Consider the following 21,784-nt stretch of genomic DNA (forward strand, 5'->3'; position numbering starts at 1 on the left):
CATTCATCACTATTTTTTCTTCTTAAAAAGTTAAAACCGGACTAGTCTGTGGATGCTTCAGTAAATCTGTACTGGAGCAGTAAGGAGCAAGTAATTTCAATGATGGTAGCTATCTATCATATCTTAAAATTACGGTGTGGGTAAATTTTATATCCTTCACAAGTTGGAAGATTAAAGAAGGTTGTTTTTTTGGTTTTTTTTCGAAAGACCAAGACTAGAGGACTTGAGTCTTTCTTACTTTCTTTGATCAGTCTAGTAGATTGCATTGATAAATGTGAGTTGACTAAAAAAAAAAAAAAAAAAAAAAGAAGCCCCAAACCTGCCAACCCGCCCTTATCATGAAGTCCTAACAGCAGTTGCGGAGAGTACTGTAAATGAAATTCCCAAATGGTGAAATCCTCTCTTCAGCCTGTTCTAGTCTGAGCAGCGAGATGTGCAGGATGAGGAGATTTGCAGGTTGGGCGGCTCAGCCAATTTCACATTCCTGGTGTGAAACAATCAAGATAAGAATCAAGAAGTAAAGAAAGGGAGAAGCCCTGATAGATCAAACGCTGTGCCCTAGATGTCTCCTTAGGCAGAATTACTCCTTCCAGAGTCCTTACTACTCTTGCTTAAAATACCAGGATCCCCATAGCATAGGCTGTTTCCTGTAACTACTCTTCAGCTGCGTGGTTTTGTTTTGGGGAAGTTGTTCCTGGTTATTTAAAGTGCGTTTCCAGCTACACCATCTTCAGTAGATTTATCTAAAACCTAGATCTTTTCTTGCTCGTTAAATTGCTGTGTCTCTTCTCCTGATTGGAGATCTTACTTACCTGTACCTGTGACCTGATCCATTAACAGCTTTCCAAGTTATCAGGTAGACTTTCACTGAGAATAGAAAGACATTTAATGCAGAGAGTGGTAACTAGTACCATTTTTGTATTGATTTTTGAAAATGATAAATAACATGCTTGACAAAACTCATTTTTCCTGTGGTACTTTTGAAGACGGTGAATTTAGTGTCGGTTCTTCAGAAAAGCTTAAGAAAGCTTAAATTCAAGTCATTCTTGATAGCATTGACACATCCTTTACGGTTACTATTAGGACATACCCATTACAGAGAAAACAGCGTGCTATTTACCGTGTTTACAGGGAACTCTACTGAAGAACAGAAGAGAAAATAAGAGTGGAAAGGTGAGACACTGAGAAGAGTGTTAGTCAGATTACTGTGGAGATAAGATTTAGAAGTTAATAGCTTCCTGAGTGAAAAACTAATATGTAAGAAACTGAGTTCTTTTGTAGATGTGAGCTTATGCTGATGAGCATGTATTGTCTGATGCTCTTTCAAAAATAGTCTTGAATTTTAATGGCATTATTTTAACATTTACTGTGTTAGATGCTCAGCTCCCTAGATGAACGCTTTTATAGATGAGCAACTTCAATAACAATGTATTAGTTCCTTTATTTTTTGGAGGGGGTGGGGGGGTGTAGTATATGAATGGCCCTTAGAAGGGGATCTGTATTACTGACCGCCCTATCAAGATGGTAATGCTAGAAAGATCAGAAAGGGCAGGAGGGTTGGAAGTGCCGTAGGTGACTTCAGTTAATTGCATGCAAAGTGTGCAGTTGTCATATCAAAACGTAATATAGAGACCAGGTCACTGTTCCATGCAGCAGCTGGTTAAGGAGTAGTTACGACACGGGAGTGGGGTATATTGAGGTCTGAGGAGTCACCAGAGCTGTGGAGAGGGCGAATGGGGGTCAGAGGTTCCTTTTCTCTTACCAGAATGTCACGTTAAACTCAGAAGAGGCAGATACATAAAACTGTGAAGACAGACACAAGCTATTCTTTTTCCTAACGGGGAGCGGACCTGGAAAACTACTTACCAGAAGAGGTAGATGGCAAATATTTATGAGACTGAAAACGTTAATGGAAGATAATTCCTCTGAGATTACTAAATACACAGAAACCAAACAAATAGTGCTCTGAGAAGTCATCTGAGTTGAAAATAGCTGGAGGCTAGGAGATTATTTAGGGGACTAGATCGTGTTGGTGCTGGTATCACTTTCCCTGTGGGTATCTGCCTGTGGGTCACTGCTGGAGAGGGGGTAATGGGCCGGGGAGCCCGCTGGCGTGATCCGGTGTGCCCACTCTGCAGGTCTCAGTCAGGTCCCTTGCTGTTTAGTTTGGATAGAATCTTTTCTCTTGTACAAAGGAAAAGTGCAAGGTGCTGGGGAACTAACGTTAGCATTTTTTTTCACTTTTTCTAACTGTTTGCAAAGCGGCATAATAGGTTATGTAATCACGCTTGTTTGTAGGACAAACACCTGCTATGTGTTGCTCTACATGTAGTGCATTAGTTCAAAGAAGCTATAAACTGAGCTATACAGCTGCAATGACCGTAGGAAATTCAAAACAAAATTTTTCCAATGAAATAAAAATACTGACTTCACTCATTTTGGCAACAAATCAAATTTGCTTAGGGTTTGTTTTTTTTTTTCTTCACCTATTTGCAATAAGGAAAAACATTTTCCTACAGTAGGAAAGCCGAACATAATTGAAATGTTAATTAACATAATGAACAGCATTTTTCAGAAAAGCTTTTTTATTTCAGAATAGACCAGCTAGGGTGGGAGGTACATGGTTTAATAGTTGAACTGTAGACATGTAGATAAGCCCCGCTTTACTACTTAACGACAGACTTGAAGGGCGCTGTTAGGTTGTTATCAATTAATCATAGCCTAGTGACGGTCTTTATGCGAGACCTCTGTCCTGTAGCTTCATTTCCTGATGCTCATCAAATCCTTTGAATATGCTGTCATTGATGAATCAAATGTATTTGCTTTCCTTGATCACGCTTAGGTCCTGCTTTTAAAAAAATAAATAGGTGAAGAACAAGTGGCATGATTAGATTAGTCTACTGCTGCTGTTGATTAATGACTTTAATCCATTTATTTAATAAATGCTATTCTCCTTGACCAGGCTGCTAAAGTAAATATTTTGCTATGTTTATCTGTGCTGTAGGCTGCTTGTTCCTTGGAACAGGTTTTGGTGTCTCTTACTGCATGTATAAGCCTAATATCGATGCAGGTATGTCCCTAGTCAATGAGTGTGACAGACACAGCTTCTCAGCACTGTTATCTGAATGGTTTGAAAAGACAACAGAATATTTTTGAATACAGTTAGCATCTGTGTTATTTCTGGTATGACTCCCATTACCTAATGCATCGTTCCGTTCTTCCTGTGAGTTTTTTTGTGCTGGGATCCCCATTGTCGCCCAAGGCACCGGGCATCCCTTGGAAACAGAGGTGTATTTTGACGACGGAGGTACGGGGCAGTGCTCTTCCCGCATTTCTTCCCTTTCAGGGCTGTGTTTCCTCTTACTCTCCTGAGCCAGTTCTGTCCTGTTCTGACCCTGCAGCGAGATGCTTTGGGAGCTGAGTGGTAGAAAACAATTAATTTCTATTTTTTAGAGGATAGGAGGTGTCGAGAACTCCCAGCTGGGAGTGGGTACATGGGGGTACCGAGGTCTCACTGAGCAATAGCAGGTAGGTTTTGGCTGGAGTGTGGCTTGAGAATAAAACCAAACCAAAGCCTTCAGATGAGCTGCATCCTCTGAGCTCTTCCGGACAAGAGGCAGCTTGTTTAGGAACGAGTGTGCTGTTCCTCTAGGCTCAAAGCTTTTAACCCCTGCTGTGGGGATGGCTTAACCTGCCGGTGAAGCGGGAAGGCTGGCCCTGGCAATGAGAGGCAGTCTTTTTTCCTGTAGTCTAGTCTGCGATTTGTCACAGTTCAGTAGCTGCTCTGTTCGAGTAAGTTGTCCTTTTAGCAGGGATGGCTGGACAACCAGTGCGTGAACAACAGCAGCCCTCTCTGGGTAGGTTTTAACTCCTTGTGAGTCAGAGCCCTCACATAGTGCCGCAAAATTACCCCGTCAGAGAAACGGCGCGAGGCTGGGAAGGGCAGAGGCAGGAGGGCGAGTAGGAAAGATGATGCTGTCTGCCGGTGGTAGGGTGTGGAGATTTGGAAAAGGGAAACATGCCTTGTGTGTTGCTTGGTCTTTAGCAACGTGAATCCCTGCTTAATCACAGGGTTTAACCGTATAGAAAGATCTTAATCTGTACGTTATTTGTGTGAAAATACGACCAAGAAACAGAATTTTTATAGAAAGGTTGTGCTACTGCACGAGTACATTATGCACCAAATGTCACCCAGTTTTGAAAAATTCTGGGGCAATGAGAGGGGACTGTAAGCTGAAGTGCATCAGCTTTTGATGAGCCGTATTTTTGGAAAAAAATAATTATTCCTTGGTCCGTTCAATGGATGATTTCAGGGCAGTCGTTGTTACCTTTTTTGGCAGCATGAGAGGTTTACGTTTTTGTCTGGCTTTGCACAAAATAGTAGTAGTAATAATATTTTTAGGAAGGATCTGGAACACATTATAAAACACCTTATTTTAGGGGAGCTGCATCCCAGGAACATCTGGAGTATATGAGCCTAAGCTCCATCACAAACTTTACTTTTGACCTCTGGTATGACTTTAACTTTTCAGAAAACTGTTCTCATACCTATGGACTTTTAAGTGCTTTGGAGTATTAAAAGCAACTCATTATTTTGAGGGCTACATTAAAAGAATACTTGGATCCCATTCTTCAGACTGCGCAATTACTTTTACATGCCCAATATCACGAGTAAGGTGGATTTTTAGAACGTTTTGGTATATATCTGTTTTTAAACCTGATACTTTGCTGCGAGGCCGAATAACCCGCAAGGCGTTCCTGCGGCAGGCAGACGGAAGGCAACTGGCTTTCCTAACATGTTCTCAGAGAGTGAGAGAGCCGCAGCTTCAGCAACACTGGGTGTACTTCGCGTTCAGGGTCAGTGGCCGCAGCCGGACTTCTTGAGCCTCTTGACGTCAAGCTGTCTGCAGGCGCCACGTCTGGTAGTGGAACCCAAGTCCAGCTGCATCAGCTAAATGTCCTCTGCAGCTCATTAGCTTGGCTCAGCGGAAATGTGGATTGAGCTTTTACTCTGAAAGAATGCCTCATTTGACTTTCAGTTGCCCAAAAAAGTAATGGTGACACTGGTGCTGATATTGAGGGAACACAGACAGGTTTTGCATACTGGTTATGTTCATTAGGGTTGAAAATAATACAGTATGGTCATGGCCTCTTGTTATTTTCCAAGATTTCCTTATTTGAACATTTCAAGCTCAGATCCAGATGTGATGTCTACTTAAAACCTGTATCCCACCTCCCAAAGCATGGCACATTTGAGACAGAATTTTAATGAATTCAGTAAATGAAGCTCTTTAAGAAACGTGTACAGTTGTGCTTTTGCCCCACTGTAACGGTCCCTGATGCTTGCCATAGTCTGGACTGGTTCTTCTGCGAGGCCACCATTAATCCCAAGGCAGAGGAGTTTCTCATCCTGAATGTCTAAAAACGCAGACAGGGCAGGCACCGTCAGCAGAAGCAGAGAAAGGGAAGAAAGTATTTTTCCCAGGGAAACAGTTTGAGCTTGGTTCCAGATCTCCAAATTGGAGACCGATTTAAAAGTCCTGGTAACCTTGCAACTGTTGATTCTGTGCAAACACATTGCCGTGTTGACAGAGTGGGTACCTGCCTGCTGTCAACCCTGAAGGCTCGCCTGAGTCTGCGGGCTCTGCGTGGTGAGGGGAAGGCTGGTCACCGGGCACTGCGGCTGGGTCCCCTGGGCAGGCTGCAGCAGGCTGAATTAGTACCACGGGAAATACAGCTCTTCCTACCTTGAGGAAAGGGAATGGAAAAAATGTATTCTGATTTTTTTTTTTTTTTTAAGTGATATATCTTGTTTGTGTTTTTGTTCAATTTTTAGGTATGTACTTGAAATCTGTAATAAACTTACTGAGAATGAATGGTCTCTAAATGCTACATATCAGATTTTTTTTTTTTTTACACAATGAAAAATTTTTGTTTTGCTAATTCCGATTTGAGGTGACTCTGCTGAGAGCACCCAGTTTGATAGGCTGCTATTCTCAGTCCGTTCTCTGAATCCTGCAGTGATGAATTTAAATTTAAAACTCAGTTCTAGAATAAAACCACAAAAAATGATTTATCAATATGCTACTATTATTATTAATATGTCGCTAGTCATCACAGCCACTATTTTCAAAAGACAAACGAACAACACAAATTAGAAACTAATTTCAATTTCCATAGCTGGTTCCCCCATCCCATATGTAGCAGTCTGTGAAGGTGGGGTTTTGTGACTACTCTAGAGGACACAGTCACTTCTCGTGACACTCAGCGCTTTGAGTAGTAACTGTTTGTACTCTTTCCTACTCTGGACTGGATTTAACTTCATTCCTTAGGTTCTTCTAGCTTTCAGTTTATGTGAATTGGGTTACTTACTAATGAATTTCATTTAAATGCCTTGCAAGTGAAATCGTGCTGCAGCATGGATCGCTCTCCTTCCTTCCCCAGTGGTACAAACTAATTGGTATTGACAAGATTACTCTGGTGTGTTATGTGTTTTTAATAGAGCTGGCTAAGATGGTTTCCTCTCCAGCAGTTTAGCTTCCTTTCTTTTCAGTGGGCTATAAGCTGTCTTCTGCGATTGCCTCAATTTTTGGTTGTATAGAAACTGGTGTTTCAACTTGCACGTAGCTGCCACCAATTTCTTTTGCGCTGGTCTGACTTTTCTGGTGTTTCTCATTCCACAGTGAATCCTCGCTCTGTGCACTTTTGAAGAGTGGTGGTTCCTATGTCCAGACGATCTTTTCTCTGGAATAGTGTTGTCTGCTTACCCAGTTCTCTCTTTATCCCCTCGGATATTATGTTTTAATAGTTGGTTCGTGTGTGTCCATAGATATACAGGCGTTCGGTACATCAAAGAGAATTTCTGATGTGTGGAAAGTTGCGCAACTTTAGTGTGATACAAATATATACATTAAGCATTTCTTCTTTTAACCGCCCAGATATTTCCATGTTTCTGATGTATTAAAGGCGTAAAGACACAACAAAGACTAGGAAATAAAGATTTCTCAGTTGACAGAGAAAAGCCATTTCAGTTCGAGTTTAGGAACACAGGTGAATGTATTCCTGGGCAGGTCTCAGATACTTTGAGTGTTCCCTGTTGCGGCTTCATGTGAAACACGCTTGTCTGGTGATGCCCCGCTCCATCCGAGCACACGCCGGTGCTGCGCTCTCCGAGCGGAGTGCTGGAGCAGTCTGTGGGTTTCACTTTGTCACTAGGAGCCCTGTTGCTACCAACTGGTTGGAGGTAATGACAGTTTTTAGTGCTGCCTTGTGTGTGGTTCTGATTTTTTTTTTTTTTTCCTCCACTCGTGTTTCTCTTGAATTTTTTGAGTTGGTGTTTGTCTCAGTTCAGCTTCTCTGTTAGATCTGAAAAGCAGGTGTTATTGTAGAAGTGCTGAATTATTTTTACAAAATTGCCACACTCGCTGTGGAACTGTGATTAGAAGAAATAACTTTCATTTTCTCTGTTTATGTTCCGAGCACGGCAGTGGTAGAATCACCGCTAGTTTAGTATGTGCCTATTAACCAAATGAAAGGAAGGATTCAATGGAGTGATTAGTTTTCAATTTAGGTTTTTAAAGCTATTGTCTGATGCTTTTTGCAGCCTAGTTACTGAGGGGAATATCCAGGATTTAGTTACTTTTAATTCTGTTTTGATTGGGACAATCTTTCCAGATACTGAATCTAGATAAAAGCAGGATACTGGAGGAGAATTGAGAAGAAAAGACACTGTGTCCTTAGAAGGCTTTTGTAATTCACAGAGCACATCTAATGACTAGATTTGTTATTAAAGCTCAAATAGCACCAGAATCTCAGAAAGTGGTATAAACACTGTGATCCTAAGAGGATTAGAAGAAAAACATGAGCACACAAGTTCACATGAGGAACAGAAGCGAGTCAAAGCTCACGCAGAAAACATTGTTTTAGCCGTAGAGCAAACCCAGTGTAATTCCTTGTGTAATGGATGGGTAGGAGAAAACAGTGTAAATGATGGTGTTTCTAGAAGCAGGTAGTTAAGCATTTTTGTAAATAGCTTCTAGAGAAATCCTTGTTTTGAACTGATTATGTTTGGAAGCAGGTAGGGAGTAATGTTCGTGTACGTGTGTTTATAACCAGGTGTGTCACTGCGCAGTGCCATGGTTGTTTTTATCTGTGGTTTCGTCTTCGTACCACACAGTTACTGCTCTGTTGATAACAGCAGCCCGGTCGGTGCTAGCCGCACGGATCGGTGTTTGCTTTCTCGGTCGCTGGTGTGGGGTGTCGGTGTTGGCCCTGCCGATGGGAGCTGCCCGTCCCCAGGCGCCTGTTTGCCTGGCCCCTTCTGGCACCGCTGCGTGCAGGCAGGTCTCGAGGCGTCATGGCTTCAGGCGTTGCTGCCACCCCGTGCGCTGCGGCGGGGTGCTCCTCCTGAGGAGGTGATGCTGGGCGTCGTGCCGAGCGTTTGGGGACGTGGGCATCGGGTGTGTCCTTCTTCTGCAGAAAAACCTGGTGTGGGCAAAGCTGGGGAGCACTGTCTGGGAGCAGGTCAGTACACACGCAGCGAAACCTCACCTCTTAAGAGGAGGGCAGCAGTATTCAGGCAGCGCTGAAGGCATCAGTCAGTGATGGTGAACCCTCAGCCCGTCCCAAATGAAGGATCCAAACTCACAAGCTACTGTGCATTCCCTGGGTGTGCTTTGTCAGCTTCAAGGGCATCTGGTGGATTATGGTTAAGAGTCACGTAGTGTAGCTGTTACTACACCTGGTTGCCCGTTTACGTCACTGTAACAGGTCAGTATGTAAAGGCAAGAGATAGTCTAAAATCAATGAATTAGAGCCATCACCTGCATTGTTTGAAGGTGCATGACAAAATGGCAAAATCCAATAGGATAGATTTTGAAAGAAAAAAGCTGCTGCTGAGGCATTTGTACTCAGTACTTGATTCTGAAGAAGGACATGGCAGAGTTTTCTAAATGTTTGTGTGTCATTTCAAGCACTCTTATTTAAAACTGGAGCCTACGACCAATTAACAGGAGTGAGGAATGAAGCGGAGTCAGTGAACCCTTTCTTTTCTCAATTCTCTGCTCTCTTGAGTCTTTGCTTCCAGCTTCTTTCCGTGTCACTGCCCTATTTAGATGTAAAGTGAAGGACAAGAAGCCTCTTCCATGGATCAGACGGAAAGGTTTCCCTCTCTGGCTTTGACGATAAGTACAGCACTCGGAAGATTGCACAAGGGCAAAGGTGTTGGAAGGAGGCAGTTTGGGCAGTGTATACTGAAGAAAGCCTTTTTTCATTGAAGAAGGTGGTTTATGTTTGTGCAGTCATCCCTTTATTTATGTTTGCCATGTTCCTTCCCAAATGAAATAACCCAAACCAAGCATCACACTCAGACAGGGCAGCAGAGCCCTCCTTTGCCTTTCTCTACAAGTGGCTTTTATAACAGTTTAGTCTCTTCTCAAAAGAATATCGGTTGGTTGGTGTTTTGTTCTGTTTTTAAGGAAGACTCTTGTTGTGAGTGAGTATTGTTTGTTTATGGGCTCTGCCGAGCGGGGTGATGAAGCTTTCTCTTCTCTGCTGGTCTGCAACTCCGGCTGTGGAAAAAACAAACTTTCTGAGTAGCTCCACATAGGAAACCGTGGCACTTGAGGACTGGAGTTTTCCTCGGTCTATTTACATAATTTCTGCAGCACCAGTCCAACTAAGCAAGGAAACAAGAGCATGTTTGCAGATTCTTCCAATTCCCAGCATTCCAGCGTTGTTCAGCGTCCTCGGCAGCGTCTCTCGCCTGCGCTGTGCAGGTTCCGTTTCTGCCGGTGTTGGTGGTGCGCTGGCATCTGCTAAGAATAAGCCCAACTGCTGCAGCTCTTCTTTTGGCTGGGCCCAAAAAAGGCTTTATAATAAACCATTTCCTACTGGTTGAGCTTGAAATTTGCACACGAGAACTTTGTGTTGATCATGAGCCTTGAAAATGATAGTTGTTCTTTACTATCTTTACTATTCTTTAGTAAAAGATTTTGAACACAGTTCGCAGATGCTTTGTAAATAGTTTAATCTAAAAATAGTCGGATAATACTTTATTAGTCACTCATGTCCATCTGTCCCCTTTTCTGCTCTTTGAGTGGGCGGTTAGATTATTTCCTAACAAGAGAAGTAGTCTGGCAAGTGTTTGTATGGAGAGCGATCACTCAGAAATATTAGAGTGAATAAAAATTGCTGTCATTGGTGAATAAAAATGAATATCACTGTGCATGGCATTGGACATCAAAATGTGTCAGTTTATACTCAACTGTTCTATTGTTAGATGCATAAAATTATTATTGATATGTAAAGAAAATTACTAAAATGTAGGAGACCATGGATTTTTTTGGATTTATGGTTTTATTCAGTTTTTGAAGATGGGAAAGATTTCTCATGAATATTGCCCTAGGAAGATTTCTATTATGTACATATTATCAAATGTAGCCAGCACCTAGTATGAGCTGGTTTTTTTTGTTTGGGTGTTTTTTTTTTTGTTGTTGTTTTTTTAATTACTGAGATCACTGCAGGAGTTGGTAACTATCTGGGTGCATGGGCACACCTGTGTATGTAAGTGGAGTTATTTAGTTTAGACGTGTTAGGGAAACAGATTTTTTGTCGTTGTTGTTGTTTTTTTTTTAAACTGCTTTTGAGTGGATGTAACCATTTTGGAAGTTAAACCGCTGGAATGTTGATTTTTGTTTGGGGCTGTTCAGAGTGTTTAGAAGTCAGTGGCTGATGTTTATTTCCAGAAGAAATTTGGCATGGGCAGAAGATACTGTAAGCTGCCGCTGTTGCCTGGTTAACTTCCCAGAGCCTTTTCTGGAGAGCTCAGGCAAAACCCAGCCATCAGGATTTTTACACGCAGGCTGTTTTGTTTGTGTATGCTCCTGCTGAATGGGTGCGACTGTCTAGAGGTCTGATGGTCTCAGTCATCATTCAGCAGGCCTGTTTGTTCAAAGGTCTGTGTTTTGGGCTCCCTGCAGGAGCCGAGCGTGTGATGTGGGTAGCGACAGGATATATGCACAACCCCAGCTCTGCGTGCTGGTCGGTGCCGCGTCGCTGCTGGTGCTCCGGGCTGTGTACAAACCCGGTGGTAAGCACTCGGCTCCTTGGACGGAGTAGGCTGCAAGAGCCATGAAGGCCCGTGCTTGATAACGTTCTATCGTGTTAACACCACTGTTTTCAAAATCATAAATATTAATGTTTCCTATTTTGTCTCCTTATTTCCTTGCCAGCATCACTCTTCTGTGGCAAGAGGCACCTGAAAGGAAAACTTCCGCATATCAATGCACTGCCAATGGTAAGCACCTTTTTTAACTGACTGAAGGTGGTGTGGTTCCTTCCTGCAGACGTACCGTACCTGTCTTGTATTGCAAACAATATTTTTAGAATAATTACTTTTTAGTACACGAGTGGATTATTTTAATTTTTTAATAAACATCTAGACCATTATTCTGTTTGATAAAAATGTTAAAATCATATCTGGATTTTATCCTGTGGAAAGCAGGGCAGCATGTCAGTTTTGAAGCGCGAAGCGTGACTTGACAATAACACAGCTCACCCTGTTGGTACCTGGTTTTGCTTCCTCTTTTGGCTGAAAGCCTGCTTGGGGCAAGCTGTAGCCGAGCCGAGTGCTCTGTTGCACCAGCTGGGTGCCCTCTGTGGTTTCTTTCTGTAGTGACAGGTTCTCCTACGAAAAACCTACGCAGCCCCAGGCGTATTTTGCGTCAGCACATGTGATGTCCTAAGACTAGTGAAGCTGAGATCTTAGCTCCTGCAGGAAGGGACTTGGTTGATGCGATCTTCTTATTCCATCTCTGGAATGTTACTCAGTGTGATAGACTACCCGAAGTTAGTATTTGCAGGCTGGTTTTATGGTTTTCTTGTACTTTCTGATAGTTGTGCAGTTGGAAAGCAGAGGTGAGGTCTAAAGACAAGGACTGGAACTTACTGCTTCAGATTTGATCACATAATCTTTTTTTCAGCATTTTTGGTATCTTGCGTTGTCACAGGGGAGGTGTACAAGAGTGGTAATTGCAGCGTTAGCCCAAAGAAATAAGTGCATCGAGTGCCAGCCTCAGTTTTGTATTTCAAGCATCTCTAGATCATTGTGCTCGGTACAGAAGTTATAGTATTTCTAACCACTAGCTTTGAAAACTCAATTTGGGATCTGTGAGCTGAGCTGGGTTCCTTTGGTTTGCATGTGGGCATGGCTCTAAAGAATACATAAATAAATTATAGCCTCGCTTACATCTTTGCAACTCCGCTGTCTTTGCCCTGTGAGGAAAATGGCACTCCTAGAGAATTTGCTTGGATGTGACTGCTTTACTTTGAAATGTGGTAATTCTGTTGACTCTCAAAGACATCATGGAGTGAAATGTAATGCAGTGTATATTCGGTACTAAGTAAAGCAAATATAACTCCGAAATCAGACGATCTGCAGCGGGTGTGTATGTCGTTGCGTAGCCTGATGTTTAGAGTTGATGTGTGTAAAGTTTATATTGATTTGGGGTGAGTTTCAGCTGGTGGGAATGGATTTGTCAAGTAAGAAGGCATCGTTCTTACCTGGTCACTTAGCCTGGTATCTTAACTTTCCAAACCTGAAACTAGCAGTGCTCATGGCCTTTTCTGTTTTTGCTAAACTTTCATTGTGGTTGTTGACCTTTTTCCAACAAAAATCTACTCTGATTTCTTTTTATTTTGTGTTAGTTGAGCATGTTTTTAGTTACTTTTTAAAATACAGGTCTGTATTACTACTTCTCTTAAAAACATGACTCATTCCATATTAACCTAGTCCTTATACTTCATAAAATTTTAAAATGGTGAGAGACTGTACTTGAAGTGTTACTGCATTTTGTCCTAATTTTCCCCCTACAAATTGTATCAGAAATTTAGAATTGCAGTCTCAAGGGCATGCTAGTTGTTACAGTGGTCATAAAACATACTCAACTGTTACTTATAGTGAAGTGAAATCGTCCCCACTCTTTAAGGGCTGCTTTTGTGCTATAAGTTGTTATATTTTATTATTCTAGAGATTTCTAAACAATTAATCATCTCTTAATTAACTTTGAAGCAATTTGAATGTAGATTTAAAAGACAAGCTAGACACATTCTTCATCATCCCAAAAGTCACCATAACTGTTTTGTTTGTGTACGCTCCTGCTGAATGGGTGCAACTGTCTAGAGGTCTGATGGTCTCAGTCGTCATTCAGCAGGCCTGTTGGTTCGAAGGCCTGTGTTTCGGGCTCCCCCCGGGAGCTTTACAGTAAAAAAGATTTTTATATGGTTTTATTATGTTGTTTTTCTGTCTGATGTTTGACCTGAAAAAGCAGTTTGTGTTCATCTTCCAGACACGACTTGGTTTAACTTGGCTACTCATGTTTGATACATATATTTGAATCAGAAATTCATTTCTGATTCCCTTGAGAAATGATACTAGCGTTTTTGATCAGTTTTTAAATCATGATTGTCAGTTCCATTTCTTAGTATTATTTCTATTTTGAAGGTAATTAAAAGATGCTTTTTTTTTTTGCATCATATATGATATGTTCACTGATAACTAAATAGTGTAAAATATCAGTTACTCCTTAAAAACATATTGTAATTGTTCGCTTTTTTTTAGATAAAATAGTTATAGTGTGATATAGCCTGCTAACAGACTGTATGGCTGTGTCCGGTTGGTGTAAGTTCTTCTTCCCATTCTTCCAGTCAACTGTAACATTCCTCAGAGTCTCAAAGGAAAGATGCAACGGCTTAACTAAAAAGGCCTGTTAAGTGAAGGAAAATGAGGCATATAGAGCTACTTTTTCTAGGATTTCGAAGGTTCATTTAGAGGCTGGTAACTGGGTACTTAATCCACCATCACAAGGATTAATGAACGTGTTGGAAATAAAAATTGGAAGTCCTGAACCTTTGGCCTAAGCAAAAGGTCACATCAGGATTTCTGCAAAGGCTTTAGCAAATTAATTTTCTTGTTGTCTGATGGAACAGGTGGCTTACCTGAGAGGTTTTCCGTCGTACCTTGCAAGGCCTCTCTTGTGAGTTTTAGAAGCAAAACGGTTTGCCTTTGTCTCCTACAAGTCATAGAGGCAGGCCTGTGTGTGTGCATAAATACGTGGGTCTGTATGTGGGTGTGCTGGTGTGTGTGCCTGTATCGACATACATATATCTGTATGTCTACATAGATAAAAAGGAATGTGCAAAAACCAGGAACTTACAGTGAGCTGGGAGGTATCAGTTTGTGATTGTCATACAACAGCTTGCTGTGATGGATTTCATTTCTCAGGAAGCAACCAAAAAGGGCTATGGAAGAATTGAGCAAGAAAGGCAACGTGGTGGCCTTCCAAGAGGCGTCCTGAAAAACACTGTGCCTGGGTTCTCTGCTCTGTCTTTTACTATGTGGTTAGGTTGACAAAGATCAACACACTGATTGAAAAGGTCTCCTGCAGAAGAGAACAGAGGATGTTACCATTTATTATAAGCTGACACAGACAAAGTCTGAGGATAGGCAGTGAGCACGAAGTTACTTTGTCTCCAGGAAAGCAAGGTCATCAACAGCTAAGTCATGTCCTTGTAGTCTCTGGAGAGGAATACAAAGTAGGTGTTTTAAATCCATTCTTTTCAATGCTGTCTACTTTTAAGTGAATATCTCATATTGTGTTTTGAAGGTCTGTCACGCCCATTATGTGTTACGTCAGCTGCTCTTACATGTAAGAGACTTGTTGTAGGAGAACAACTCTGCAGGCGCTGAACCTCTTGGGCCAGGAACTTGCACGGGTACAGCACTTCGATGTGATTGTCTACCCAGCGGATTTAGCCCAGAAATGGCAGGAATGGTTGGAGGAGCTGGGGAGGATGAAGTCACTCCACAGAAAAAGACATTCGGGGAAGGGCTTGGAAGATGTCCGCAAAAACTTCTGCAAGACAATTTATTTGAACTCCTTTGTGGTGCCTTCTGTGGTGTCGTCCTATGACCTTACCACTCCTTAGAAGACAGCTGAAGGAAGAAATGAATCTAACTATTAGCCTGTGGTTCCACAACAGCTAAACCCATCTAAATGCTGATCTATCTGCCAGGTTAATCTTCTGCCAGTCTGTGATGTTAAAATGGTTTCATGCAGAGGAAGGCAAACAAGGGATGGGGTAGGAGCCTGCAGCCAGAGCTGGAGGAGCTGGGCTTGGTGTGGAAGCCCTGTCTCTGCTGGCGCCTGCCAAGGGCAGCGGGAGGTCCGTGCCACTAGCTCCGGGGTTTGCACTGGAATTGTAAAGCTGACTTTGTTTCAACAGGAGCTGAATGTCATCTCACAGCTAGAAGTATGTACAGAAAATATCTGTGGGTGAGCAGACCTTTGCAAGTTGGTATAGCTGGAGGTTGGTTTTCATTACACAGAGAACAGGGACTCCTGCTTGCATGGGTTTTTGAAATTTGGCAGTACTTCAAATGCTGGCCGCAAGAGACATGAATAGTTGCTTCAAAATAAATAACCCTGCAAGACTAACGCCCTTATTTTTGAAATACATACGCATGTGCATCCGTGTATCTTGAAGTGTAGGAATAGGTCTTTTGAGATATAAATAAGGAGTACTCGCGTGCATAAAGCTAACCAAGCTTGAAAGTGTTTTCAACAGTAGGACCTAAAAGTGCTCATGAAATTTATTGTTGAGGCTCTTGGTTGTGCAGTTTATGGAGTACAGCTTTAAAAGGGGGGAAAAAAGGTATTTCTAGCAGTTTCTGAACTAGTCTCTGACAACATGAAATTTTGGACTGTTCTGTTCCTTCTAAAATCAACAGGTGCTGTTATCAATGAGGGAAGGTGCAGTGCAATGTATTTTGTCTGATAATTGATTACAGCGGAACAATTATATTTCAGAGTGTTCATCCATAATTCTGTTTATTGGATGAGCGTGAATTAGCTGATCTAGTGGTATATGTGTTGAAGAGGATGTGCTAATAATATGATATAGAAGAAAAATGATGTCGAGTGGTAGGGTGCATACTGTGCTAAGCATTAAAAATTTCATGTACGACTGCATTCTGATCCTTTTTTTGATGTTTTTTAAATTTTCTGGTTTTATGCAGAAAGCAAGTTAAACACGCTAGTAAGATCCCTTTCTGATTCAGAGGGAAAACACCTCTTGCTACCTTTCTCTATCTAATTTGTTGAAGTTCGCTACCGAATGAATCAACTGAAAGGGAAGCTACTTAAAAAATTTTAAGAAGTGCTGTCTCTGTTTTGACATAGCATTTGTCGGAGAACTTTTTCTGCTGATTCTCTAAGCATTTGACAGTTCAGAAATAAGCTTTGACTAAGAGTTCTCGGCAGAATCATAAATATGTAATTACCTAAGCAGCCGGGATATGTGGCCCCTGGCAGGTGCCCAGTGCGGTGCAGTCGCCAGAGCAAGGGGAGCTGGGCCAGGATCTCAGACTAGGGGAACGTCCTAGGCGACAGGGCGAGGGCCACTGTTGCTCCTTGCCTGTCGCCATTCCTAGGTTTTAAATCTGAAATGTGCCTGAAGAGGCTGTTTCTGCTGCAGTAGGTTGTCTTGTGTTACAGCTTTTTTACTCTGTGGGGTTTTTTTTCCCCTTGTTTTCTTCCTCCTCCTTCGTGTCCCCTGCCTTGGGTTTTTCTGTCTTTACAGGTTTATACTGGTTTTGGTTCAACAGTTAATAGCAGCAGTAGTAGTGCAGCTAGCATTAGATTGTATCTTACTTGATCAGCATGCCATCTGCTTTAGAGGAGAGGGAGATTTTGTGTTTCTGCTCTGGGTTCACTGCCATATGCCTGTGGTGAAGTTGCGTAACCTGAAATGACCCTTTTCCTGCTCAATTATATGAAAGAATTAGAAATACAGTGTTAAATGGTCTTCTCAGTGACTGTTTGTTGCATATTTAAAAAATTAAACTGAGTATTAGGTGTACATGAAGTGGATATTGTAGAGAAAGCCTAAGGATGGACTCTTGTGTGTCCAGGCCCACGAGTGTTACCATCCGGAGGAGAGCTGGGCAGATTTTGCAAAAGACCATGTTAATGCATCGCTTTGTGCTGGTTTTGGCTGGGTTAATTTTCTTCATAGTAGCTAGTATGGGGCTGTGTTTTGGATTTGTGCTGGAAACAGTGTTGGTAATTCAGGGGTGTTTCAGTTATTGCTGAGCAGGACTTACACAGAGCCAAGGCCTTTTCTGCTCTTCAGCTCACCCCACCAGTGAGCGGGCTGGGGTGCACAAGGAGCTGGGAGGGGACATGGCTGGGACAGCTGACCCCAGCTGCCCAAAGGGATATTCCGTACCATATGACATCATGTTCAGCATATAAACTAGGGGGAAGAAGGAGAAAGAGGAGGACGTTCGGAGTGATGGCGTTTGTCTTCCCAAGTAACCATTACATGTGACGGAGCCCTGCTTTCCTGGAGATGGCTGAACACCAGCCTGCCCATGGGAAGGCGTGAATGAATTCCTTGCTTTGCTTTGCCTGTGTGTGCAGCTTTTGCTTTACCTATTCAACTGTCTGTATCTCAACCCACGATTTTCTCACTGTTACCCTTCTGATTCTCTTCCCCCATCCCACCTGGAAGGAGTGAGCGAGCGGCTGTCTGGTGCTGAGTTGCCGACTGGGGTTAAACCATGACACACTTGTGTCATCAGGTTTTGATGCTGGTTTCCTTCTTGTCAACAGACAGTTGATACTAGTTCAAGTCAACAAAAGTAAAAGCTGCCCTTAGTTTCAGTGGTGTTGATGCTGGGAGATAGTGAATATTGCTGCAGAACAACAGGAAGTCTGTAGGCTGGGGGAAGCGATGCTGAATATACCAACTTTTATTTACTCGGGAGAAGCTGAGACCTGCTGGCCACCAGAGACCAGAGAACTTGGCATCTGCATGGCCATCAACATGGATGCCAGATCTGGAAGCCTGCACTTACATGCCAAGTCTCTAGTTCACCGTATGAGTAGAAATAAAGACCATAGTAACTAGCTTAGTGCACTCATGCTTGTAAATGAAGGTCAAGTGTGGTGTTCCTGCTGTGATTTAATGAACGTATATAAAAAACTATTCAAGACAAGGGGTCTAAATCCTTCAGGGGTTGATACTGAGCATATGTCTGTAGGATCGATATCCATAAATTTGATATTCACACAAATGGAGGGTACTGACGTCAGATGTGAGCCACAGTTGGAATACTTCTCCTCATTAGTGATATTCATAGAATTTTCCCCTTTCATTTAATTTCTTTTGGCTGTAGATGGACCATATTTCGTTATGGCCTATGTGTCTTTTAAAAATGTTTTATCAGGTGTTCAGGTACTTGACATCTGTTTCAAAAAAAAAAAAAAGGACAAACCCAGTAGCATAAATTGAGTTCAGGTCCATCATAACAATATGAAAAGTAGAGGACTTTAATAAAGTAATAAACTGGCAAATAAGCTTCTACAAAATCAGCCATTTCATTTGTTTGCACACTTGTTTTCTCTGTTAGCATAGTCGCCACTTTTTTTTTGTGAAAACAGCCATGCTCTTCTGGTAAAGAGAATACAGTAAGCCAAATAACATGCATGTGTGATGGACTATGAAGAAGTGATTTTAAGTGTGTGCTTACTAATGAGAAACTAGAATAAAGTCAGTGTTGGTTAGAATGAATAGAGGGCAGACCAGCTGTCAGAGTGGATTCTTTTTTCATGAATAAAAGAAACAAATTTAAAACTATCAGGTACATAACACACAAATTAAGGGGAAAAATAGATGGTCAAAGGTTAAAGAGGGAATGAAAACACAAGTTTTATGGTCACAAGATCAAATGAGGCATTAGTTAATTTTCCTTTTTTTTGGTGCAGTTCACCAGGAGTTCAAGCAATTCAACTGAGTGATTGAACTGGAACAGAAAAGAGTGCCAGAAAAACTGATTACTAATAACATAAACAGAAAAAAAATCAAATGAACTTAAGACTTCATGTCAGCATTTCACATTAAAATGCATTTGAAAAGGCTGGAATTCCATCCTACTTGCATGGAACCTGATTTACATCGAAAAGAAATTTATAACAGCTATTCTTGCAACAGTTGATAAATTATTCCACTAATGAGCCATCAGAATGGATTTAACCAAGAAGTGGCTGAGGTGCAGAAGTTACTTTCTGGAGACTGACCATCTGGGAAATGGGAAGTAACCTGGGGAGTCGATAAGGGTATTTGAACCCAAGGAAGTGCTGTGGGGAGGTGACTGTTAATTACAAACGTTGCAAATGGTGCTGCTCTCTAGGCAAGATCATTACTGCCTTTTCTCCTACAGATTTCATGCTTTTTACAATAAGCAACTAACTAGTTTGCTGATGAGTTTGTGCATGTGAATGCATTTTAGAACAGGTTGTTGGCATACCTTTCCACCAGCCCAATTTCCCAATTTCTTTTATATTTAACTTAAATTAATTCTTTTGTGCTGAAGCCTTCAATTTTAGTTACTGCTAAGATGTTCTCTATGCTGTTTCAGTTTCCTAGATTCCCAATTCAAAGTCCAGCCCAGTCAGTGGGCAGGCTCTTGTGTGTCCTGGGTTTTGGCGCAGGCAGAAAGCTGTGGTGAATCGACTGTTGTGGAGCAAAGTCACTTTCATTGACCCGTCCAGTTTTGTTCCACCATTCTCTTTGCCGAAGCTGGCTGAAGTTTCTCAGTGTATCTACCTGCTCATAGCCTACAGGAACAAGCAGTGCATCTTTTGTTTGTTTATTATTCACACGTGCTGTGGTTGTCTCTGTGGTGGTCCACATATTTCAATTGAATTTCTTTTTTCTCCTAACAGAAACTAAATAAACTACCGATTTTTGTTGTGCAATGTGACTGTGTCATGGCAGTTGCAGGGATTACTCTGTTCAGATTGACAAAAGCTCTTGGACTTTTACTGCTTCTCATTTTCATCAGACTGCTTTTCAGCCATCCAGTCGGATGTGATTGTAGCGTATTTGGAAAAACAATGAATGTTATACGGTGTAACGTAACTGCAATCCTCTGAAATATCTTAGTCCTAATGTTCCAGTGTCTGGACATCACGGGAGCTCTGGCTTTGCATTGGGAGGGAACTGAGGAGGGGTTGCTACTCTGTATTGTGTGTGTGTATATATATTTATAATCACAATAGACAAGACATAAGCATATAGACTTCGTGGACACCTATAGTGGGATCTGTGTTGTCTTTCTTTCATATAGTTGTTCAGTTTTTGTTTTAGACAAAAGAATGCATTAGAGCTAATCTGTCTAGACTGCGGTATGGTGCTTGCTCCAGCAATGCATTGGAAATTATTTGTTAAAATACTGACAAAATCTTGTAGAGGCATTGTGAGGTGAATAAGGAGTGTGTTACAGTGAGGTCGCATCATTTCGTGCTCGCAGGGGATGTGCTGCACCTAAAGGAAGTTGGTCATCTGAAGAATTGGTCTTGGGCTGCCTTTAAGGTATTCAGCAATGAACTTGGCACCAAAAGTAGGAGGGTGCAATAAAATTTGCCAGTGACATAGAGTTGGGAGGTGCTGTCAGTACAGATGAGGAACTGAGTATCCTACAGGAAGAGCTGGGTGATCTTCAGGACTCAAGTGGAAAAGGTGGACTGAAATTGCGTAGCACGTGATGCATGGCTGTGCGCTTCTGGACAGGTGTGAATTTTGCCCCAACCTGGGTGCTCATCTCTTGAAAATGACAGAAGACTTGAGTATATTAGCCAGTAAAATCAAAGGATATCTTTTCACTAGTACCGTGCAGCTCTGAGAAAGGTGCTCCTGAGGTCTGTGAGGTGAAGAGGTACTTAATGGTAGAAACAGGAAAGCGTTAATGCTGCTCAAGTGCAAGGCAGCACTGCTAAATCCCTGTGCGTAACACTGAACTGCGGTGGTAGCCCACGTTCAAAAGAGATGAATGTCAAGTGGAGCAGGTGCAGAAGAGGACTATGGAAATGGTGACAGAAGAGCTGAGTCCACCTTGCAAGAGGACACTGCGAGGTTGGTTTATCCCAGTAAAGTCAAGTCTGAGAGGGGATGCAATTGCTTTCTCTAAATACATGAGAGGCTGATAAAGGCTGGAGTGAGTACAACTATGTCCTATGTTAGATTGAAGACAGCACTGGGACAAGAAGAACTGTGCATATCCTAGCGAGGATTATACTTAGGCTGGAAATTAGAAAACAGATCTTATCCATCAGAGGAGTAAGATTTTGGGATAATCTTCCCATAATATAATGGGCGGCAGGATAGCCTTGCTGGTTTTGAGACGGATGCTAGTTAATAGAAACTGGGCTCCAGGGACGAGCCCGGTCGCCTTCCGAACAAGCACAGTTTTTTTGTGGGATAACAGTTTTGGTTTTGAAAGATAAGAAAGCTTAATTTTGTGTAAGCTGGAGAGAACATCAGCGATCTTTCAGCTGTGTTCTGTTTTGCCAGATTAGCAAGTTTGACACGTCTAGAAGTAAATCACACCCTGCTGTTAGGGACATAGGACAAAAACTGCCGGCTGGGAGAAGACAGTATAATGAATACGAACATTATAGTTCAGCAAATTCAGAAGCGTGAAATAGGTCTTGGACTCATGTTTTTGTCTGATGTGGAAAACAGTTTACATTAATCTGTTATGTAAATGTCTTTAAATTTATGCTTTGAAAGCAGTGTTACGTGTGTAAAGTCTGAAGCCTTCTAAGGAGAGCTCATGGCATCTATACATAGCAAACCTATGGAAAAAATACTTGTCTGGCGTTCCTAAGCTTCTGTTGTTACCCCAAGACTGATCTGGGACTCATTGCACAATGCTCAAGTG

At 42.0% G+C, this 21,784-nt stretch overlaps 1 protein-coding gene across 2 annotated transcripts in view; it reads left to right on the forward strand.

Moving 5' to 3' along the window:
* TBL1XR1 (TBL1X/Y related 1) overlaps positions 1-21,784 on the forward strand; it is a 119,935-nt gene that overhangs the window by 40,784 nt on the left and 57,367 nt on the right. For both annotated transcript variants that reach the window (XM_075418299.1, XM_075418300.1), the window contains exon 2: positions 11,232-11,296. The gene's annotated coding sequence lies outside the window, so the exon portion shown is untranslated. The remainder of the gene's footprint in view (positions 1-11,231; positions 11,297-21,784) is intronic.

The sequence above is a fragment of the Opisthocomus hoazin genome, chromosome 4, assembly GCF_030867145.1.
Source record: "Opisthocomus hoazin isolate bOpiHoa1 chromosome 4, bOpiHoa1.hap1, whole genome shotgun sequence".
NCBI classification, from domain to species: Eukaryota; Metazoa; Chordata; class Aves; order Opisthocomiformes; family Opisthocomidae; genus Opisthocomus; species Opisthocomus hoazin.